Genomic DNA, 23475 nt, shown 5'->3' with positions numbered 1-23475 from the left:
AGGAAGTGATGAAGGAAGTAAGCAAAGCAAGCTGTCCGGAGTGTGGGAACTGCTTATTACCATTATATTAAGGTATTTGCAATCCTATGATGCTATGGGAAGGGAGGGAAACAGTTCCGTCACGTAGGAAGTGGTGAAGGAAGTAGTAGTTAAGGCAAGCTGTCCGGAATGTGGGAACTGTTTATGACGATTAGATTAAGGTATCTGCAATCATAAAATGCTATGGAAAGGGAGGGAAACAGGTCCGTGGCGTAGGAAGTGGCGAAGGAAGTAGTAAAGGTGAGCAGTCCGGAGTGTTGGAACTGTTTATGACGATTAGATTAAGGTATCTGCAATCATAAAATGCTATGGGTAGGGAGGTAAACAGTTCCGTGACGTAGGAAGTGGTGAAGGAAGTGGTAAATGCGAGCAGTCCGGAGTGTGGGAACTGTTTATGACCATTAGATTAAGTTATCTGCAATCATAAAATGCTATTGGAAGGGCGGAAAACGGGCCCGCGAAGTAGGAAGTGATGGGGGAAGTAGTCAAGGCGAGCTGTCCGGAGTGTGAGAATTGTTTATGACGATTAGATTAAGGTATCTGCAATCATAAAATGCTGTGGGAAGGGAGGAAAACAGGTCCACGATGTAGGAAGTGGTGAAGGAAGTAATCAAGGCAAGCTGTCCAGAGTGTGGGAACTGTTTAAGACGATTAGATCAAGGTATCTGTAACCCTAAAATGCTATGGGAAGGGAGGTAAACAGGTCCGTCACGTAGGAAGTTGTGAAGGAAGTAGTAAGGTGAGCAGTGTGGAGTGTGGGAACTGTTTATGACGATTATATTAAGGGATCTGCAATCCTAAAATGCTATGGAAAGGGAGAGAAAAGGTCCGAGACGTATGAAGTGGTGAAGGAATTAGTAAGGTGAGCAGTGTGGAGTGTGGGAACTGGAAACCGTTTGTGGCAGTTAGATTAATGTATCTGCAATGCTGAAATGCTATGAGGAGGGATGGAAGCATCCCCACGACATAGAAAATGGTGAAAGAAGTAGTAAAGGCTAGCAGTGCGGAGTGTGGGGAATGTTTGTGGAAATTAGATTAACGTTTCTAAAATACTAAATTGCTATGGAAAATGATGAAAACAGGTCCACGATGTAGGAAAAGGCTTAGAAAGTAGTAAAGTATAAGCATAGTGTGAAAACCGTCTGTGGCAGTTAGATTGATGTATCTTTAATCCAAAAATGCTATGAGAAGGGGAGGAAACAAGTCTATGACGTAGGAAATGGTGAAGGAAGTAGTAAGGCTTGCCGTGCAGAGTGTGGGAACTGTCTTTGGTTAGTACATTAATGTATCTGCAATCCTGAAATGCTATGGGAAGAGAGGGAAATAGGCCCACGGCGTAGGGGGTGGTGAAGGAAGTAGTATAGGTGAGCGTGTTGAGTGTGGTAATGGATTAATGTATCTGCAATGCTAAAACGATATTGGAAGAGACTGTAGACTGTAGGTTAAAATAATTTCGAAGCACGAATCGATACATATTTTGATACATGCAATCGTTTATAATATAAATTTACAACTGAGTTGACAACAGCTGATTTTTACTCAATAGAGGATAAAAACTAGTTTTACTCCACAGAGGATAAAAACTTGTTTTACTTCCTAAAGAGTAAAAATGCTACTTTAGACCCGCAACGCATGCATTAAAAACGACTGGTATTACTGCAGTATGACCAAAACAATATAATATAAACCCTTGATGACTCCGCTCAATTTTGTGGATGCCTCTGCGAACGCCACCTAGTTTAAGTTAAATGTTTTACTGTAGCAAGCAAGAAACGTAACGAGAATGGTACAAATACAAATCGAGAATATAATAAAAAAAAACAAAGCTTACAATATATTTTATAAGAATTTCCTGCAATACTAAAAACGTGAAGTAACTTATACTAACTAACTTATGATGAGTGGAAGTAGAAGAGTTCTACTGGAGCGGAAACTATCTAATTATGAATTAATTAACCAACAAGGAAATTATTAAACTATTCCATCTTCAAACTTTATTAGATAAGTAATGCACAATAAATTAGGTTAAATTACAATACATTTAAGAAAGATTCAATATAAATTAATTGCATGTTAATACATCATAAAATATATTCTCAGGGTCCTATAGAAAAGTAAATATCCTAGTTATTTCTGCTATTTAATTTTTTCATCGCACCTTAACTAATATATTAATGGAGCAATTTAAACGAACGCTATTTAAAGTTTTTACAATTTAAAAATGTAATATGTACATTGTTTTCAAATTTTTATACCCTTTAAGTGCAAAATAAAAAAGTTCTAGACATATTTTCATAAAATTAGCCATTTTTTTGCAATTTCAATCAAAAAATTAAAATGGCCTCCATTTTCAAATTTTTCATTAGATTATTTTTAACGTAGGTCTGTTTTACCTTGACATACATACGAAGATTCGTAATTATTGGTAATAAATTAAGATAAAAACCTTTTCGTTAAGAATATTAAATGGCGATATCCGGTTAACGAAGCAATCTTAAATAAAATGCCATACTTGATTTTAATTTTTTTTAACTGTAGAACTATTTTCCGAAGTTTGGCTTTGTCCTCACAAGACAACCCTGTATAAACAATTTGGAAATAATTACACACTGCCAGAAAGAAAACCAATCATTTAAGACCTATTTTCTATACGATCTTCTCTTATAGAATCGACCTAGGAACAATTTTCACAAAGTTTAACTGGAAATGTTTATACATCATGCATATTGTAAAAGGATATTTAAAACATCTCTTTTGTTTCATTCTAATACATTTGCACACACGACATACGTTCCCTACAAATGTTCGGCAGGTAGAAGGGACTCGAACATGCATGTAAATTGATATCCGATATCCAATGCTATAAAAACCGCCCGTGGTTTTCGTCGTTTTAAGCTTTCCTTTATAACAATATCGTTATTTCCTATGTAGAATATTATTGAAATTGCAGAATATTTATTCTTTCTTTTAAAACCTATGTTGTTTAGGCTTAAGTAGGTATTTTATGTATATGTAAAATCATCAGTGAAAAAAATCTAAACGTAATTTTTGTTACCGATACATTAGTAATAAGTTTATTTCTATTTCGTCGATACGTAAGTTACTAACTATGGTCACTATTCGTACATAAACCAGTATAACTTACCTTCATTATGTACATTTCTTTCACATTTTCCGATCACAACTTGTGTTAAAGATTGATTTGAATATCTTTTGTTTTAAATCTTGTTTATATTTTGAAAGAATGTTACTTTTTTATGTATGATATTGTAATAAAAAATCATAGTCCATTAAACATTTGTTATGGAAAATATTTCACTCAAAGATGCAACTTCCATTTTTGGCTCAGGGTAAGATAAATCATCGAAGCATATTCTTCCTAAATCATGCTTACTGTCCCATTCTAAAAGGTCATGTTTTTTAATGAAATATAACTCATGATATGTATATGTAAGTGAGAGCAATATTCATTAAAATAATTACAGTAACACAAACAATAAACTATCAATTTTCATATTTTTTTACAATAGGTAACGCCTTTATTGATAATTTCTCACAGTACTAAGTAACTGTAAGTGTTACAAGTTGAGCATTCTCATGAGTTACTGGTGTAAAATTAACACAGAACAGAACAATCACAAATTATTTGGACCCTCAAAAACCCAAACGTGAACTGTTTTTATACATAAAAAATCTGATTTGGGTTTTCTTTTGGATATTTGTTTGGAAATGTACAAAAAATTACTATTACACGTAACAACATTGAACTTAGAGCTTTCTTCCTATAATGGTTAATTTTATCATATTGCCTACTAATTTATGTTTTAATATCAGTTAATCCATCGGAATAAATGTGTTGACACAATCAATATTATCTGTTATTGAATTGTTTTCTTGTTCCTAAAACCCTTCGATTAAGTTGTAAAACGTTTATTGGATTCAAAAGAGGGCCAAGATAACAGAGCCATCAAAGGAACAAATATCTAGAACTGTCTTTCCTTTATTATATTGAAAGTTCTCTCGGAATCTTACCAATAAAAGGAAATAAACCCTTTTACCATCTGTGACTTACATGAATTGAGTAACTTTGATAGAATATTTCTCCGAGCATTTATATGTGAAAAATCTGGACCATGATTCCAAACTATGTGAACTGATAAATAAATCTTTAGAGAACTAATCATTTCAAGACCGTTAATTTTCTTATAAATTTTTTTATAGATTTTATATCTCATAAATTCAACGATTCGTTTTATTGTTTGCCCTGTTAACTACTTAAATAATTAAACTGTTGACTTACATTATTAGTCAAAGTAAGTCTACTAAAAACTCAAGAAAAAACTTAAAACCTAAGTTGGAATTGTCTGGGTAGCCGAGTGGTTATAGTGATTGCCTTCAAATCTGTAGGTCGCTAGTTCGAATCCATGTGATATCGTTTCCAGAGCCAGATGTAATTCGTCATTGGGCTATGAATTAATGACGCTATCTAACAAAAAGATCGACGTTAGATAGTAACAAGACAAGGGTTTGGACCTTTCTCTTTCAAAACTTAAAAAAATCCACTGGCGTAGAAACACGAAAAAACTAATCTAAATACGATTTCCATTAAAAGCGTTCTGAAGGATTAATTTTTTTTAGAGGAAAAGTGTTAAAGGGTAAACTAATTCGCCCCAAACGGATAACTCAATGATTATAATTAGTTAAGCCTATAAGAGCACTTAAATCTATGCTGATGCCATAAGCATCTTTCGTCTTAAATGATTTATTTGAGAAGAACTTTCTTTTATGTAAAACGATTTGCCTACTTATTAGTTCAAAATAGTTTTTATAAATTATTTGTTTTATATATTTATATATAATATATTTATACGTTATATTTTTTCAAACCATAGACTTTTGACTCTATTTCTCTATTTACTTCCATCAGAACGAAGAAAACTTCTTACACATTTTACAAACACCTACATAAAAATACAAACTTTTCCAGGAAGACCAGGAAGAATTTAAAGCTTGGGAAATACATAACTTAAGCGTAAATACATAACTTATATACATAACTTTATAATACATAACTTAGTCTGTTTAAATTATAACTATGACTTATATAATGTTATTTTTGTTTTAGGTGTGTGAGGGATCTAAATGTAAGTATATTAATACTTGTACTTTACCTTTAGTTTAACTCTAGTTCTAAAATATTTTATATTATTTAATAAGTTAAGCTTCACCGTCTAATAGGGAAACAGAACTAGAGCTAGGTTTTTTATCTTTACAAGTTGATAAGGACCGTCGTGACAAAAGTGTACTAAAATGCTTACTGTTAACTGTTAACATACAGGGTGGCTAAAAACAAATAACTTGCACCCCCTACCCTTAACTTTTTACTATTTGAGATATTTGAAATCGGTTTGTGACAACCTTCTTCATATCAATGAGGGGCTACAATAATGATGGTTAATTTTAAATCAATCTTTCTAAAGGGTAGGCTAGTTGGGATGGGGAATAACTCAAAATGTCCTTAGTCTACTTTCACATCAGTTTACAGGTCTTGATGAGACTACGCAATTGAAATATAGACAATTAAAATAGAGCTGGTAATAGGAGACACTGGAGGCGACTGATTCAGCAGTCAATCCTTGGGCTAATTATCTGAACAAGAAGGTGTAAGGTGGATACAATACTAGAAAATCGTGTAGGATTCTTGATTTTTTTATTATTTTAAAATCTATAAGCTATCTAAATGATTTGGCATGTTTGGTATTGTATTTTTTTTTTTTTTTTGTGTGATAACGGAAAAACAATATTGTAGTAATGAGACTTTATCTTTAACTAGTTGTTTTGCCAGTGATTCGAGGAAACAGAAAACAATAATTTACTTATTTTAATCTAATGTCAAAACTGTTACATATTTCCTAAAGATGCTAAATGGTTCAAATGGTTATTGTAGTACAACTTGATATTACAGATTTTTTTAAATATATTTACAAACAAATGTGTAGAAGAATTAAATTTAATAGTTTAATGGAAATTTAAACATAGAAAACCTGTTATAAGGATCAATGCAGAGGTTATAACTCTAAAGAAATGTTAACAAAAGATTATGAAAACTAATGTACCCATACACTATAAATTTTATAAATTTTATGTATATTCAATAATTTTATTTCATTGTATAGAACCCTTTAATAAGGTACGTGATCTTAGGGCAGATTATCTGAGAACTAATACTTTCCGGGAAGTTTCTCGTTATAATTCCATTCATTCAAGTACGTGGTCGATAGATATGTGATACTTACGTTTTTTGTATTTTTAGTCGCCTATTAGCTTTATAAATTACATTTTCCCTAATACTATATAGCTATTGCAGTAAACATCGTTTATCGTGATTCGTCATTTAAATTTTAAAATGGCAGTAACAAAAGCCACCACAGAAGCTTAAACATCATTTATACATTCTGCCTATACATTGTTTTATGTACTTCGACTATGACAACAATAATGTCTTTTGATATAAAACCAATTCATTTTCATTTTTTACTTGGATACTATTAAGATAGGATAGGATAGGTATATTGTTTTGGTTGTTAATTAAGGAGAAATGAAGAGAATGACTATATATTTTTTCCTATTCCATGAAAGTAATCGGTTATTTGTTCTAGGATTTTACTAATCTCCAAAACAACTCTTTGTTTAAAGTTCATTGTTGGACATGGTGAGTTAATGTTGTTCAAAGGTTTATTGCGGATAATTTCCATCACGATGGTAAAAAACAAAAAAAATGTTTTATTTTGTTTTTTACCATCTCGATGGGAAATATCCACAATTAAACCTTTAAACAAAACAACTCTGTTGTTATCAATAAATTTATAAATTTCCTATGGGATATTTGTAAATATACCAAGGTATTTTATATATATATATATATACATAAAACGAATGTAACTGGTACCATGGAGATTTCGTCTTGACAGTAAAATGTAATGATACTTACATTTATTACTCGATAAAGCTATTTTGGTTTTAATTAGACAAGTGATATATTTAGAATATCATGGTCTTATACATTAGTGTTGATATTGATATTAAGATTCCTAAACACGTCATTAACATCTGTTTAAACACTTTTCTCATCAATTAAACGACTGATACTAGTGGTAAAGATAAGTCAGTATTCCATCACTCGACAGTAAAAATAAAAATATAAAATGCCATAATGACTTAGTATTGTGGACTACAAGTAGCCAATGAAATTAAAAACCATAGATTTCACATTTTATGCGAAATAATGTGTTATATAGGCTATTCATGTAACGCCGTGTTTATATAATGCATTCAATATATTTTGCTTTTAATTATACATTTTTTACTAAAATGTTTCCTATTATCAATTTTATCTCATCACATATGATTTGTTAACTAATTGGAACCAATTTTCCTTTTTTTAAATGTTTTTTTTCTATAACTTTTTCGACCTTTCATTAAACTTTATAATCGTTCATTTATTCGATTATTTAGACGAATTAATAAAACATTGTCACAGGCATAGTAATAACATAACATTTTAATAGAAACCACTTTTGAGAGAAATACCAAATCCAATACCAATACAATCAATGGATACAGTTATAGAGAATTCATACACAATCGAATATCCGTTATCATAAAGGCTTGAACCCGGCCATTCGGTCTCTATTGTAATTTGATTACGGTTTTGATATGAAATTGGATATTGTATTGTCTTTACAAAGGCAAAAAGGTCCCAATTTACTATCAATTGAATTAAATTAAAAGCTTAGTATTTGCTATCAACTTATTGTCAATAGTTGAGTTATATAACAACAAATAACTTCTTCTCACAACAAAATACATAGTTTAAAACCACTGATATAAAAAATACTTTTTTTTATTACAAAACCAATTTTTAATGACTCGACAAATATATAGCACGTATTTATTTTAATTTACAAAACCGATTTATTTTTACTTACAACCTTTTTTGTAAGATTTGAGTTTTTTATATTTATACATGCCAGGAAACCTGTAGACTAAGCTACTCAAGATTGGGGAAACGCCATGTTGTGTCTTATTTAAAATAAATTCCCAATAACACTACACCTCATGGATAACTATGCAATCACGGATTTCAGATGATCAAGTAAAAAATGAAAATTAATTGGTTATTGTTGTCATAGTCGAAGTACGTAAAAAAATGTATAGGCAGAATGTATAAATGATGTTTAAGCTTCCATGGTGGCTTTTGTTACTGCCATTTTAAAATTTAAATGACGAATCACGATAAACGTTGTGTACTGCAATAGCTATGTAGTATTAGGGAAAATGTAATTTATAAAGCTAATAGGCGACTAAATACAAAAAAGGGTTAAAAAGATTGATTCAAAAAGTAAATTGTACACTACAAAATATTACAAAGAAATGCTATTTAATATTAGGTCCAAAGTGATCTAACTCACTTATATAGACAAGTTGAAATGTTTATCGTAGCATTAAACTTTCTAAGAGCACTTAAAGCTCATTCGACCTACCAGAGTGAATTAGTCACCAAAAGTGAAAGTTCATATGAGCTACACGTAAAAGCACTTTAGATTTGTGTTTTAAACCTTGGATTGACTTTCGAAATGTGAGTGTGGGTCACAACAGCTATGATCTCCCCTCACATGGGCTTAAGAGGTGTGCTGTAATACCAAAGTCAAAATTAAACTGTAAAAATGAATCGTCAATTTACAAAAAACGTTATTAATTTTATCATGACATAGTCAAATGAAGTTTTTGTTGACCGTACTAATTGTATTATTAGGCATGTTTATATTGGCTACATGTTATTGCATTTCTTGTAATTTAATTTACATTACATTTTAGCAAGATTAAATCAACATTTTTAGATATAAAAGTATAAAATTACATAAAATGTAAGATTAATTATATAAAGTTTTTAGAAATTAGTTTTAATGATACAAATAAATTACGATCCTTAAGCTATTTACAGAAATATTTCACAATACATTACTAAAAATATGATTGCTATATCCTTATGTGATAAGGATACACGGCTTTAGGGTTATATTCAGGACCCAAATATAATTCTGTCTTAACCCAGAAGCTATAACAATCTCCATAAACATGGAAATACGATTCGAGGTTCGATGATTTTTATGGAGTTGGATTTGGCTATTCACTTGTAGCCGGGTGGATGTTTTGCAAAGATTTTTTAAATACTTTTAAAGCTAAATTAGGTGCTTTATAAACAATTCCCGTTTAACGATGATTTCAACGAGTTGTTCAATATTTGCATAAACACATGTCACCATAGTTTTGGCTTTGTAAATGTTTAAATAATGCTCATCGTCCAACTAACATATTGAATAATAAACTTGTGTTTAATCATTATGTTGTTTCTTCTTAATTCAATAATTTTTGTCATGCGTGCTTAGGGAAAATCATAGTTCGAAGTGCATTGCTTATCTTTGGTTGTTATATATGTGCAAATATATTCGCTGTAGTTTGTAACAATTAATTATTTTTTTATTGAACACAACATTCTAAAAAACGGTTGCATTTAGGGAAATTTTGATGTGTGTTAGCAATGTACACATGGTAATGGATATGTCAAACTATAATAACTAAAAGGCTACCTAAAATTTTCCCCTCAAATTCCGTGTTTTAGTAATTATAATTATTGTTTAACAGTGAAAAAAAATGTAATAAATTAATTTACCGATATAAAATAATAAAAATGCAAAACAAAACTAATAACAAACCAAATAGTGATACAGCTACCTCAAATAAAATAACAATGTTTCCTAAACAATGTATATGTAAACATTTTCATACTTAATTTCTAGAAAACGAAGTTGCCACTAATTCACTCAAAAATTAATTCTCTTGAAAAACTGCGAGTGCAGGTAAAACACGTAAAGCCATTTTCAACTTTTTCAGTTCCAGACTTGTAAAAGTGAAATGATAATACATCGAAAGATTTTTATCCACTTTATGAAAAAAAAATGGTCTTTATGGTACTGTTTTAAAGGACTCCACTTGCTTTAACATTTAGATTCGGTTTAATTTCACACATTTTAACTTGTAATTTAATAGTTGTAATAGAGGTCTAAATTCATATACTCTTATCATAATAGACAAGCTAGAAATGGTGTTCAAGGTGGCGGATTAGCTAATACTTTGACCAAACAATGGAAATGTCTGATTGGTCAGGGCTGAATCCAGCCAAGAAGTTAGATGGGTAATGCTGAGGGTTACATTTTATAGGTTTGGGATGAAATAAGCTTTGGAAAAAGGTAATTAAATCAATATTTTAATTAAATCTAAACGTTGATCAAATTAAAAGGTATTTTCGTAGGTATATTGTTCCTTGGATATTGTTACTCATATTAACTTTCCCTTTTGGTGACTAATTCACTCGTGCTCTTAGGAAGTTTAAATGCTACGCTTAACATTTCAACTTGTCTATATAAGTTATAGTAACTTTGGACTTATTACATAGCATTTCTTTGTAATATTTTATAGTATAAGATTTATTTTTTTAAATCAAAATGTTAGAACCGTAAACTCTTTATTTTATACATAATTTGCCTCCATTGATTAATTGAAATAAAATGAGGTTACTAATCTGTCGTTCACCAATTCTATATTTAACATGGATGACTATAGTTTCGGGGTTAAAATCCCATTTTCAAATATTTCTCTTCAGTCATCAATTGTCAAACATATATTCCTGCACTTGCCGTCGTAAATATTCCATCACACATAAACACATACGGAAACATTTAGGTTTACAAAGTTATATACAAGCGCGCGAGGCCGGCCAAGGAAAAAAACAGACTGCAGTAAACAACTATCCTATTTCTGACAGAGTTTACAGGACAAAAAACGATCTAGAAAAAGTCTTATCGTTCTAAAAGCCGAAAGAGAACAAACTGTTTTTAAAGCTCATATTTTGTCTTTTTGAGTGTTTCTTTTATATTCTTTTGTTTATCTGTTATTCATGTTTTTCAGGCACTGGTTTTATGTTTGTTTTAAAAATGCTAAGCAAGCTTGGATTTAAATGTAACAGTTCAGGGACAGTAATGTTAATCATTGATAACTGATTTTTTATTGATTTTATAAATGTAACAGTTTAATACATGTGGGTACGACTATGGACAGTAATATTAATGATTATTAACTGATAAAAAAATTAAATATGTACTTATTTTCTGAACTTCTTACTATTCTCAAATCTCTAAAACGATTTTGTTATATTGTCCTGCAATTCTACCAAAATACCATAAAATATTAAAGGAAACGTAGGCCTAACCAAGGAAATGAGCAAGGCCAATTACTATAATTCGAGGCAACTTCAAGAATTCCAATTTGTGGAAGTTTCCTGCAATTGTTCATAAGGCAGACTTCTACTGGTTAAAAATTAACAGACAATGTGATCAGTATATGAATTTATTTCCATAAAATATTGTTATAATTTTTAATGTTTTAGAAAGTTATTGCGTAAATTGTGTTCATTGATGAAGTTTACAATATACCACACAAACAAAAGATATTTTATGAAAACATTAACATCATAATAGCCAAAATACAACAAACCTTAATGGTTCTAGAAGATTATTTTTGGTTGCAAAGTTAATTTCTATCGGTTATAATTGTTTACAGTAAGAGAAGGGAATATTATTTACCTCTTGTACTGTAATTGCCTGCATTCAACAACACGTATATCACAAGCTGCTGCAATGTGATTTATATCTTTAAGCTGTAATATATGACGACATCATGGACAATATAACACTTACAGTTCACTGCATAATCTATTGCAGGCCACTGACTAATAATTACATACTAGTTTGACTCTCAGTGTATATTGTGTTGTTGTTCGCAATAGTATTAATTGTTTTTTGTTGTTTAATACATATTAAATTTGTTTAGACATAACCATTATCATGAAAACCATTTTCGTTTTGATATAAAAATATTCTTTAAATAAAAAGGTGTGGTTTATTACAAACATTTTTATTTCGATTTAATAACTGTGCTTAAGTTTTTGTGCTACTTTACGAACGTTAATATAATAAAAATTATTAATATGATTTTAAACTACGTATGTACAATTGTAATCGCTTATTTTATTTTTATATGTATCCCCTCTTCCAATTTATTTTCTGATGGAAGGTAATGTCCTTTTTATTTTAAAGACAAATTTGACTAGTTTTATATGTAAAACATATTGTTGATATATGTTATATTGTTATTGTTATTTTTACCATATCACCATGTATTAAATAACAAAAACATATTAGCAAACTAGTAAAAAATACACTTGAATACTATGCTTTAAGTAAAATGCATAATGTGAAAACATTACTAGCACAAACTCATTAAACTAATCCCATATTAAACCACTGCAAAAAAAATTTACATATACATTTGCTTTCATGTAGACGGTAACAAAATAAATTGGGTGTTAAAAAATCTATTTAAAGCTCCAAGTCAAACAAATTATTTTAGTGAAAGTGAAATAGTGCTTAGGTTTTGTTAGATTGAAAGAATGTCATCTTTGAGACAAATATTAAAATAATTATTGTAATAATTGTAATTTACCGTAGTTCGTGGATATATTTTAAAATGTCTGAATGGTACCATATACTTAGTTTTTGCATTTTGCCTGTTAGTGAACTAACTGCTAAGATCTTGACTTTGATGAAAATGTTGTCCATAGGGTCATTTTTTTACGAAATAATGTTTTCATTCCCACTCCCACCTCCTAAAATTTTCAATTTTTGGTATAGGCTACACTAGATGCATGATATAGTAAAACAGTAAGAAATCTTTTTTAATTCCATTTAATCGTTAAACCTGAAATATTTTGATGTTATAACAAACTGAATACGAAGAATAGGTTTTTAATTGCAACCCCTATAACAATATTTAAAAAATAAATGAAAAGGGTTACACTTATTTACTGTTTCGACCGAGTTAAACGAACATATACGTTTTTGCGTCTACCGCCAGGAGCGCCTTGTAGTTACGGCGCACTCGCTACGTAACTACACGGATTCCTAGCGGTGAACGCCAGAAAATATGCTAACCGCAGCACTGCTGATGGTCTATATTTAATTTTATTTGTCTGTTCTGAGAACTAGTACACTTCTAGACTTTTACTTTTAAAAAGTGATATTCTCTGAAAACAAATTGTCATTCCCCTAGTTATCGAAGAAAATCTAAATCAACACTTCAAATATGTAATCCTACCACAATGGCCTCTATATCTTATATGGAAACGACTAAAACGACCGCATTAACACTAATCGAAACTTAATATACAGACATTGCTATTTCATAGTGTCTGCTTGTGCTTCATTATCGCTAAAATAACCATTTGTTTACACATATGAACAGTATTCAAAAGCCGGTTTTGTTTTTCACATACAACTTTGCTAACGTCAAATTAAATTATAGAATAATATATTGGGATAGTGGTACACTCCCAAGGAAATCTTCCTGATAAAATCTATAATACATCAATTTGATATTCCATAAAATATCCGTAGCCAAGTCTCCCCAAGACTTGGCCATGTTTCAACTACTTACCATATTAAGGGTTGGGCTCAGATCTTTGAAGCCTCTGATATCGGGATATTCAAGATTGTGTTATTGGTGTACGATTTTTTGTTTTATATGTTAAATGTAACATACGATTAAATTTAATTCATTTAAAATAATTTGTTATGGATTCAGTATAGAATTGTGCTATATAAGTACAGGACATAAATTTGTTAGTAAAAGTCCAATTACAATGAATTGAATTTTAATCAAACCATTTAATTTTAAATACATATATATATTAACATCATACTCTTTACATATACGTTTTTATAGTATTGATTCATGAACAAGTCCAGAGAGAGGCATTGAGCATCAAAAAGAATTTCAAGTTTAATTGTCAAATATGCAAAAGGTTAAAAGAAATAACTTAACTTGTACATCCCATTGTTCTTTATACATTAATATTTTATCAAATACGGAATTGAGAATAAATAATATGTGATAGGAATGGCTTCATTCTAACATTTCTGCTTTTACTGCAACCAATAACTGCTATCAATAATTACTATTAACGGGTATTTAAATCAACAGATTGTCATAATTTGTTCATCCAAACTTATAAAGTATAAAGAAAAATATTCAATTATCTTAAAAATGAGCTTATAAATGATTAAATCGATACACCGAGTGATATACCAATTGGAAAAACTAATTATCAGAAATAATTCATTTTTTTATAAAAATGTTCGACAATAAGACAAAGTTCTAAGTAAAGTCTTCATCAAATGGGTTTCTAAAGGGAGAAGAACCACTCCCGGTATAATTCTACCTAGGAACTTCCAATTCCTAGTAAGACATTTTACAAAGTCAAAGGTATTTCTTTTTCGAAAATAAACTAAAAATACGGAGTTCAATCTACTAATGGTGTCTCAGAAAGCCCCAAATCAAAGTTTCTTACTTATTTGACTTTAGTAAATTTATTTATTATAAAACATGTCACCATTCAATGTTTAATATGTTATGGAATTAAATCATAGGCCCATGCGAAATATCATAGCAAAAGTGTTATATTTGATAAATAAATAAATAGCCTTTTCAATGAAGCAAACTTAGGACTTGTAGTATTATATTCCAGTTGTTTAGTAAAAACAATAAAGAGAACCAATGTCGCCATTATATTCGTACTGACTGATAATTTCTATTTTAAATTGCATTTAAACGACAAATAATAAAACGTATTTACTTATTAAATTAAATTAAAAATCCTTTCTTACCAAAACTTTGATCGAATATTTTGTGTGTGAAATTTTACGCTGGAATACTTTTCTGAGAATATCGATATGCAACACGTTTAAAAGAGGGTTTGCAAACAAAAATGTTTAAACTCTTTTACTTTTATTCTAACCTCAGGGTGTTCATATTATTAATAAAACTGACATAAAATACTTTCATCTTAAAACTCAAAAGTAATATATGCAACAAAATAACTAAACAGGAACCAAAATTGTAATATATGTGTTCAATAGATTGTATTGGAACAATTGTGTATAGACGACCAATGCCTATGTTATTGAATTATTTTATCATCCCAAATCCTTTTCATCTTGTTGTAAAACGTTTATTGTATTCAATACAGGGTGAAGGTAAGGGAACAATCAAAGGAGCAAATATCTGGAACTGTCTTTCCTTTACTCTATTGAAAGATTCTATCGGAATATTACCAATAAAAAGAGATAAACCCCTTTTGCAGTCTGTGACTTACATATAGAACGACTTCAATAGAATATTCCTTCGAATCGTTATTGAAATATTTGCTCCTTGATGTAATGCTTCTTTGAGAAAATTGATTGTATAGTTTTTTTTTTTGTTTTTTTTTTGTCCTAGGACGCTAGGCACGTGCCTGGGATTGTTTTTCACATTACTTCAGGCTAGACCTAGGGGTTGCGGCATTATCACTTAGATAAAATCCATTGGTGACTTGGCGGGATCGAACCCGGGACCTCAGGGACTGAAGTCCCGCGCTCTAACCACTACGCCAGCTCGTTCCCCTATGAATAGTAGAGAGGATCTTTGTAATCATATTGAGACTTTTTAATTTACTTTTAATTTATATTATAGCTTATATTGTACATTAAAATCATGTTCTATTGTTTTTCCCTGTTATATCACGTAGATAATTCTGGTTGGAATAACTAACAATTCATCATCTATCACAACAAGTTATTTCCACTGTTTTTTTTTTTTTTTTAAGCGTATAACCCTTAACTTTGATTAGGAATATTGTAAGAGTCTGACCAAAATATGCTATTCAAAACCATTTGTAGTTATGGATTACAACCAATAGAATGAATATAAATACATGATAATGCATGTTTACTCAAAAGTTTTCTGAAAAATTGTGTCACAATTTGAAAATTCACCACATTTAACCCAGCTCAGCATGCCTACGTCTTCTGCAAGTAGGAATTAAAAATCGAAAATAGTTAGGTTAATTTAAATTTACAAAACACATCAGACATCCTGCAGAAGTAAGAAAATTCATTTATATTTTATTATAAATCAAATTAATAAAATTGAGTTATTAATTACTTGAAGAGCATAGGGGTATATTTTGGATTTTAGTGTATTTTGCCAATGGCCTGTCAAATATTGATGCTGTGCAAGAAAAGCTCAAAAATTTTTAAAAACTACCAGGGTTACTGTTCTCTTACAAATAAAAAAACTATAAAATGCCAATTCTATAGAAAAAATAAAAAACTAAAGTCCTCTAAATAAAAAAAAAAACATTCCAATATGAAAATATTTTTACGATATTATTTTCATTTTCTTTAGAGGAAAATGTGCCATTGGTTTATTTAAATTATCTCAAAAGGTTCAATGGTTATAATGCAATAAGCCTATAAGCGCTCTTTAATCCATTCTAATTACTTTGGCTTTTTCCTGAGACGATCTCTCTGTATTAAACCTTTTATGTGAATTATTGTACCTAATTGAAGTTCAACATACCGTACAAACTTTGCTTTTATGAATTTACTAGCAATTGCTTGAATAGTGATGTTACAGTTATTCATTTTTTTATACCATCTCTTTGGTATATAAATATAAGCATCAGCAGATTTTAACAAAATCGCCAACTTGAAAAAATAAATCCTACATTGATGCAAATACTTTTAAATTATTTTGTTTTTATTCTTTTAAAATTAAGGCCTATGAAGCATGTACGATAGCAAGTAATTTTAAAATTATAACTAGGCCTAACTCATATAATTAAACTTTTTTTCTGAAATATTTCAGATCTTTTATTTAACATGTATTGGCAATATAAGCTTATTTTTGTTTCAGATATGCCTAGGGACATAATGTAAGTACATTTTAAGGATTTTATTATACTTGTACTTTAATTCTAGTTTGTAAGTGAGAACTAAGAAGAGGAAGGTCTATGACTGTAGCAAAATGTCTTTTAAAATTTCATAAAATAGACCACTACTCGAAATAGTAAATAAGAAAAGTTTTTTTAAGATTATCACCATTTAGCTTTAAAAACAATGTGTAATACAATAACACTATATAAAATTAATTGAGTTTGAAGGGGTACTTATACAAAACCTTATTTGGTAAAAAAATGTACAATTTTTTTATGTGGTTTTTTAATACCACAGTATGTAAATCATTGCACATTGGCGATTCAAATTCTAAAATAACCATCCAAAATCAGTCTTTGCAAGAATTGATTAATTTATGAGACACTATTTCCATTTTTTTTAAACTAAATTTAAAATTAAAATTAAATCTTGTAATTGTTTACGTTTTTTTATAGAATCAGTTTTATGTTACGTTGTGTTGCTTTTCAAAAAAACAATACAAAATCTTTTTACTAAAGTATACACATGTAACTCTTCTGGCTGTTTTAAATTCGTTGAAACTAACAATTTAACATTCAGCTCTTTAAAACAAAGACAAATCCGATATCATGCCAAAACAGACATACTGTAAATCACAATATCAACTAAATGGCAAAGTTCAAATCCTCTATGACAACGGATATTCGATATTGTAGGCCGATATTAGTTAACTTACATGACTGTTGCCATTATTTATGTTGTCATTTGTTTTAGAAATTTCCCTTTAAGCCAGATCATGGGTCTATTCTAGAGAACTCTTAAGACAATACATTGATTACCTACCTTAGAGTAGAAGCAGTTCAAGTAACATCTTATAACTTATTGTCCAGGCAAATATATAGGAAGACCTAATTGACTAGATTCTTCACTGTAAATATAAATTTATTTTGCAAATACTGTATGCTTAAACATTTATTTAAAGGTGCATGATTAAACAAGTATCCAACAAGCTATAACAATTATCTAAATATGCAAAAAACCTCCTTCTTTTTCCCTAGATATATATTCAGAATCAGAATCAGAATCAGAAATCTTTATTGTTTCATATTTTTCATATTTTTTTACAAGCTTTTACACAGAGGACTTAATATATTATACACATGTAATTCCTTGAAAACCTCATACAACGATATTGCTATTGTAGTTATACTGAGGAATTTTTGGTTGAGTTTTAAGAATAATTAGTAATGCATATTTTGTATCTCGTCCCTTTATTTTACTATACGACATGAATGGTTGTGCGCTCACAGATAAAGCTTCTCCCGGCTTTTCTTGACAAGCGCGCAAGAACGTTTTGTACTTGTTTTCCGGCGCTTGTTCACCGAACCGAATGACAAACAACTGTACTGTAATGATGTTGATGAACCAATATCTCAAGTCCTTATATCGAACTTAAAATAAATCTTAAAACCATATGACCACTTGTAAAAGAGTACTTTAAAGCAATCTTTTTTGTTCAGAAGACATAAATCTTACTTTGCATAATTATTTCACTTGTAAATTATAGTCTGGAACTTTTGGCTGAAAAGTTTTAAGTGGCTTTACTTGTTTCAACTGCGTTGGCACTTATTCAAGAGAATGAATTGTTTAATGAATTAGAGGTACTCTTGTGTTTAAAAATTAAGAATTGAATATTAGACCATTGTTGAGAAAACCTTGTACGTTACTTTTAATTGAGTAATGATTTTACTTCCTAATATTTTTTGCCATTTTATTGTGCTCATTCTAAACATTTACTATGTTTCGTTATATTACATACGTAAAACAAAACTAACTTTTACCATATTTATTTAAAATAAAAATTAAATGCATTTTACTCTAATATCAAACTACCCATGTATGATCAATGTATGCAAATTATTGAAAAGTGTTCAAAGTACCATTAAATATATAACAAATAATCTAAGGTTTGTAGAATCTCCAGTGGCTGCAAGTGGATAGCAAAATCTAATATTCATAAAAGTCACAGAATCATTTTTATCGATATTGTTATAGCTTCTAGGATTGATACATAATAACAAAAATATAGCATCATAGTGTGAATATTTTAAAGTCATCATAAAAGGATTTGTATTTGTAAATTGACAGAGCATTACATTTGTAAGATTTCAGTTCTTTCGTAATTTTATATTTTTATTTAATACAAATATTCAACAGATTTTGGCTAGTTAATTAGATGTCATACTTAATTGTTTACTAACTTGAAGACGCTACTTCAAAGAATAAGGGGGCTATTTAATGTTAAAAGATAAAAAGGTTTTTGCATTTTATCCATCCACTGTTTAGAGCAAAACAGGAAAGAATAACATGATTCTTCTTCTCCTCTTTAAAGAATTTATTTTCTGTCCATAGTATAATTTCCAAATAAGCTTTAAGACAGGTGTTTTTCTGCACATATTTCATTTTCAAGTTTTTAAAAGTATTCATAAATATTTTTAAAATCTACTTACAATCAGCCCAATATTTTACTAACCAATATCGTTGGTATCCATTACGCTAAAACGTCTCAATATCAAAGGGGACCTCAGTTACTCAGGGGTTTGAGGTAATGCCAATTACCATATTCAAGTCAACCTCAAGTAATTCAATTTGTGAGACCTCTTGTCAGTAACGGAAAAAGGCTTTGTGAATTTTATAATATTAAAATAAGTTTATAGTTGTTTGCAAATGGAAGGTAATCCACCATATTTAGTGAGAGGCTTATTACATTATATGTTATTATTACAATATCTTACATTGATTAAACTATATTAGCATATATATATATAGCATATAATATATAGCATATATATAGCATATATTCTTTAAGCTAAGGTAGTTAAAGAGGTTCAACGACGTTAAAAAAGAGGGTTTCAAGCGATTTTACGTGTTGCGACACTTCTACGAGTTCACTATAAGAGAAAGCTTGTATCTAAATGGGTGAATAATCTGAAAGTGCTCTTAGCAAAGGTTTATAGTAGCTCTTATCATATAAAATGATACCAAAATAGCTGTCAAATTATAAATTATTTGGCACCGTAAAAATTAAGTTTATTAAGATATTTTAATTCTTTCTGCAAACGGATACAACATTAAGGGGTTTACAAGTTTGGTTGACATTTATTCTTGTAATAATCTTTTAAAATTCGTTACTTAAATTAATTGACAGATATATTATAAGTTCTAAAATATATTCCAATTCTGTATATTCTGTTATGGCTCTTTACTTATTTTGTTCCGTAACAGTTTAATAATCTATTATCATTAGGTACAACTAGGTTGATACAAAATATTAGATTTATTAAACCATTGATTTCCATTGAAAAACGATAAATAGATTTGTGAGTTTATAACATAAATGTCGAAAAACAGTTGATATTACTGATTTACTGATAATACCTTTATACGTATTTTTTTCACAATTAGGGAAGGTTTATTTTGCTTCTTTTACAATTGACATTAATTTATTGAGCATTTAATGTGTTTATTCCCTATATATGATCCACATCGGGTGAAAACATAAAAGGTTAGTTTAGCATAAATCATAAAATTAGTTTATAGTGTTACCTTTTTACGTATAAATAATTCAGTTGAGCTGAAATAATTTATAAAATAATACGGATATAAATATATTTTCCATGCCATAAAACGGCAGTCTTTGCGTTTTATGATGCTATTTATGAAGTTTTTGAATTGTTGTACGAGCTCTTGGTAATATCCATAAACCTCCTCCACTGACATCTTCTCGGGTATTCTCGTAATATAACTTATAAATAAAGACGAGGAAGTCATAACAGAATATATTTATATTGACATAAACTGATACAGAATATTTATAGTTGTTTATTTGAAGTTTATCTTATCAGTTAATGATGTTACTGCATCGTTAGGAAAACCTGTGTTTTTGTTTGTTTTTTCCTTAACACGAACATAAATCGATAAAGTCTTTCCGAGCCAATAATGTCAATACACACTTACATCCAATTAACCTATTAACTTCCATGTGATTACTCGTTATTAGCACTAAAGAAATTTAGAATGTATTACTATATATATATGTATATGTACTACTTAAATAAACGTGCTTTATAAATATTTACCTAAAAAACACATATTAATTATTTTTTTATAACCAAATATATGCATAAAGTTGTTTAAAAAAGGATTCATTATTCGTTTATGTAGATTTGTGTATGTAAGTCTGAAAGAGTTTTATCGTTGTGTACATTATAACAGAAAAACCTTTTCAAAATATTTTACATCCTTAACAATGAAACATCTAAGGGTTTCCTTTTAAATATTCTTTTGTAAAAAAAAGTAATTTTACGATAAATTCACCAATTACTTTCTTCACTTCTACAACTTCTAATTATGTATACGTAAATATTAAAGTGTAAGATAAATATATTTTTCATATTAAGAACATTCATAGAATTGTTTTTATGCAAACCATGTTTTTTTAACTTGTTTTATAGCTCACCCATTTTGTTATATTCTGTACAATATATCCATCATAAATTACACGAAACGTCTAACTATCAAAGGAGACTCGTGCCTGCCCAAGTACTTGAAGCATGGCCAATTACTATATTCAAGGCCACTTGAAGTACTTCAATTTGCGGAAGTTTCCTTGTTAAGGATAAACCTCGTATAGTTAATACGTTTAACAAATATTTATGGCGTATTTGCATCTATTTCTATTAATATTTTTTTGTGTTTATAGCTTTAAATATGTTTTTACATTTAGAATATATTAGTGAAATGTGATTTAACTGTGAATAATAATAGTGAAATTGTGTTTATAAAATAGACGAACTAGTCGTTGTCTAAAAATATAATATATGTTTGTAAATTAAATAAGGATTTATATAGCCAAACAATATAGCCTCATAGTACTTTTAACCAAGATTCAACTATAGTTTAATCGGTTTAAAATAAGCAGTAAAAGGTCAACAGTAACACCTCCAGGAATATGCACAGTACAACTTAATAACAGTCAACTGATTAAAAAAAGTAAGGATTTTATCAAGAAGCTAAATTACGAGTTTAACAAATACCCTACTATTTTGAAAACAAAGAATTTTTTATTGATATAGTAAGTGTTCAAAGCTACTGGATATATTATTCCTAAATCAAATTTAGGTAGAACGACTTCTAATCATAAATAGAGATAATAACAAATTTTATATTGTACTGCATAAATTGATAAAAGAAAGTTAACCAGTATCAAAAAAATTCTGGAAACCTTAAGCTCAGCAATTACAAGTATAATTTGTTATACATTCCTTAGATCCTTTTTTTCAATAATTTAACACGGGATTGAAACAATCAGCAAACGCATAATGAAACAGAAAACTTAATTCTACGTGAACAATCTTTCAGTCAACTATTTATAACTTATAATTTATTATTTTAGTGCTAAAGAAATAATTTACATTTTAGATGGATAAATATATAGGTAGAAAAATATGTTTTTTATGTTTTGACTAGTGAAAATTAATCAACTACGCTATAATACATGAATACAAAACATTACGTTAACTATAATGGATTTAATTTGAAACCATTGATATAATTTTATATTTATAAAAGGTTTTTACTAACGTTTAGATCAACTAAATAGTTTTCAACTAAGCAGAACGCCCTCGTAGAATTAATATTTCAAAACCAACGCTGCGAAGCGTCACTTTGCCCACCTGATGCTACTTCAATATCCTCAACTGTTCAGTGAATCTTCGTATTTTCTGCGAATTCCTCTTCACTATTATTTACACGAAGATGTAAAAACAAAACTATTATTTGTGTGTATTATTATAACAAAACTGTATGAATATTTTAAGTGCTTATTCGAAAAGACGGATTTATTCAAATATGAAATTAATTCATGGTGTTTTAATAGGTCTGAAGTATAGTGTATAGGGAAGTATTTAATTTGATTAAATATTAAATTTTTTATCGTTTATTTATTAACGAATATCATTTATTGTTCAAACGTCATTAAATAAATCTTAAAGCTTTGATCAACTTGTTCAGCTGTTTTGTTGAATCGTTCTACTTCACTTGCTCTCTAATCACCAACAAGGCCAGTGTGGTCTTTAAGCTGCGTATAAATTGATATCACTATACCATCAAACCAGCTGAAGTTTCCTATAGTGTTTTAATGACGTATGATTCCCGGGGGCCAGCCAATTATTGTCATATCCATCAGCTTGAGGATTATTGATAAAACTGAATAGATTTATAAAAGACTAAAAATAATTAGGAATTCAAATCTTGGTAGACAACAAACCTCAAAAGTATTCTTGTGTTGATAACTTCTTTCACAGCGGTACTAGTCAACTGTAAGTACCCATAATCCACTAGGGTAAGAACCACACAGAGAGAAACTCTGCAGTTGCCTGAAACCTTTTAAAACTTGAAAACCCTCTAATGCACTTGAGTACTATTACATTTGATACAGCATTTATAGATGTAATTTCTCCTTGTTTAT

General features: G+C 29.3%; 1 protein-coding gene across 3 annotated transcripts in view; it reads left to right on the top strand.

Moving 5' to 3' along the window:
* The window catches only part of LOC129001606 (cubilin-like), an 85625-nt gene that overhangs the window by 21002 nt on the left and 41148 nt on the right, over positions 1 to 23475 (top strand). The window contains exons 2-3 of one of the 3 annotated variants that reach the window (XM_054428962.1): positions 5165 to 5183; positions 16948 to 16966. The gene's annotated coding sequence lies outside the window, so the exon portion shown is untranslated. The remainder of the gene's footprint in view (positions 1 to 5164; positions 5184 to 16947; positions 16967 to 23475) is intronic. The other 2 variants (XM_054428963.1, XM_054428964.1) reach the window with 2 other exon arrangements.

This window comes from Macrosteles quadrilineatus, unplaced genomic scaffold (genome assembly GCF_028750875.1).
Source record: "Macrosteles quadrilineatus isolate MER2022 unplaced genomic scaffold, UCM_ALF_1.0 Scaffold_8__2_contigs__length_117827958, whole genome shotgun sequence".
NCBI lineage: Eukaryota > Metazoa > Arthropoda > Insecta > Hemiptera > Cicadellidae > Macrosteles > Macrosteles quadrilineatus.
The sequence above is the reverse complement of the archived record's forward strand: the minus strand, read 5'-3'. Positions and strand labels throughout refer to the sequence as shown.